A 2,500-nucleotide genomic window follows, 5' to 3' on the forward strand; every position below is an offset into this window, starting at 1 on the left:
ATATTTATATTTATATATATATACACACGTATACATATACTACACATAAGTATATACAGATATACATATATGTATACTTAAATAAATACATACAAAACACACACACATGTATGAAATATGTTCTGAAAGTACACACACCATTCCCACGTTATTTCTCAGTGTCAAAGTGAATCCATTGCACCGTTGTTATACATTTACATGGAACAATTTGGGGAAAACCCCGTGAGATATTTTTCCATGTCAAAATGTCCTATACAAAGGCCATTGATTTTTCACATCGGTGTCACATGGTACTTGTAACGACATATGTTAGCATGTTAGCAGGATTTTGCATAATGTGTTAGGGTAATGTGTGGGGACTTACGAACGAGCAATTGCAAAATAAAAGGAAAGAAACTTTATTTCACCGAATTACTTGTTTACGGTCGTTCGTAAAAAAAATAAATAAAAATAAATAGATGAAATAAATAAATAGATAAACAGGCATATCAACCAACGTTAAAAATTAGGTAGAATATTAAAGACCAGCCTAGGAAAAGAAGACAGCTAAAAATTGGATAAAAATCTGGAAAGGAGGACACAATATTATTTTGAGATGGAAAGAGGGTGTATATGGTTATGATGTCAAGGAACATTGAATGAGGTGAGGAATTTTACGACCGAAGTATATGTGGAAGGGGAGGGCGTGGGATAATGATGATTCCTATGGACTCTCGGAAAATGGGTTTATATATATATATATATATATATATATATATATATATATATATATATATATATGTATGTATACATGTATGTATATATATATATATATATATATATAATATATATATATATATATATATATATATATTATATATATATATATATATATATATATATATATATAATATATATAATAATATATATATTCTATATATAATATATATATAATATATATACATATATATATATATATATAATATATATATATATATATATATATATATATATATATATACATATATATACATATATATATATATATATAATATATTATATACATATATACATATATACTTTTTTTTCTTACATTTTGATGCTGAAATGCTATAATTGGTCTATTTTTGCAAGTCATCGGTGATTGGTCACACGAGTTGTTCTTTTAAGACATAAAACCTAAAAAAATCTCACGATAGAAAATATGTAGCAAGTGTTGAGAAATCCAGACTCTTTTGGTGCTTTGCTAGGAGTGGGTCGTAAGAGCTTAGTTGAAAAATTGTTAATTACCTTGCAAGGATTTACTACTTCTATTGCAACTGATATTGATAATGAAGATGATGATATGATGATGGTGGTGGTGATGTTGATATGATGGTGATGGTGATGATGATGATGGTGGTGATAATGAGGATGAGGATGATGACAATAATAATAATAATAATAATAATAATAATAATGATAACATTAACAACAAAAATTCTCGGTGTTAAGGAATGGATCACAGAATGTTGCTAGGAAATCATAGTTACTTCATGGAAAATATCTTACCGATTCATGTTTCAAATATATAAAAAAAAATCGACGTTTTAACATCTAGTGTTCCATACATTTAAAAACATATGCATAAAAAAATCCCTACATCCATTATTGCAATGGTCATCATGCCGATTGCAATCACGGTAAGAAAAAATAATTCCCCTACTAGAATGTTATTAATATTATCCACCGCACTAATAGATTAAGATCGTATTCAATCTCACGATTCGACAAACGAATCAATATTTGCGATTGCGACAGGAAGGTCCTCGGGGAAAAAGGGGGGGGGGGGGATTACTGGTCCACTCAATACAAATCATTCTATAGTAAATGTGTATGGAATTTAGTGAGTCCCATTAAACGTGTGGTAGCGCTTTATTCTAATGTGTATTGCTTAGTGTAACAAGTTTTTTTTTTTCTTCTTCTCTCTCTTTCTCTTTCTCTGTCTCTTTCTCTCTCTTTCTTTCTTCTCTCTAAGTCTCTCTCTCTCTCTCTCCCTCTCTCTCTCTCTCTCTCTCTCTCTCTCTCTCTCTCTCTCTCTCTCTCTCTCTCTCTCTCTCTCTCTCTCTCTCTCTCTCTCTCTCTCTCTCTCTCTCTATATATATATATATATATATATATGTCTCTCTCTCTTTCTTTCGTCTCTCTTCTCTCTCTCTCTCTCTCTCTCTCTCTCTCTCTTTTTTGCTCGCTCGCTTTGTATGTATCTGTGTGTGCAATTGACAAAACGATTGTTTGAGGCATATTTCATCCTCCTAATAAGTATAAGATCAAAATTGTTTCCGCGAATGTTCATCTGTATTTGAATGATTACACTCGGTATATTGTCATAGAATTCTCCCTTATTTCGTAATGTAATACTTCAAGAAAGAGATCATGAGAAAGAATAATTATTACGTTAACCACCATGTGTACCACCTGCGGTACAATTTGCAATATCTGCCAATTGTACAACCTGTGGTACATTAATTAATTTCTTTTC

This window comes from Penaeus japonicus, unplaced genomic scaffold (genome assembly GCF_977035675.1).
Source record: "Penaeus japonicus unplaced genomic scaffold, GWHDUDI00000001_assembly GWHDUDI00000015, whole genome shotgun sequence".
NCBI classification, from domain to species: domain Eukaryota; kingdom Metazoa; phylum Arthropoda; class Malacostraca; order Decapoda; family Penaeidae; genus Penaeus; species Penaeus japonicus.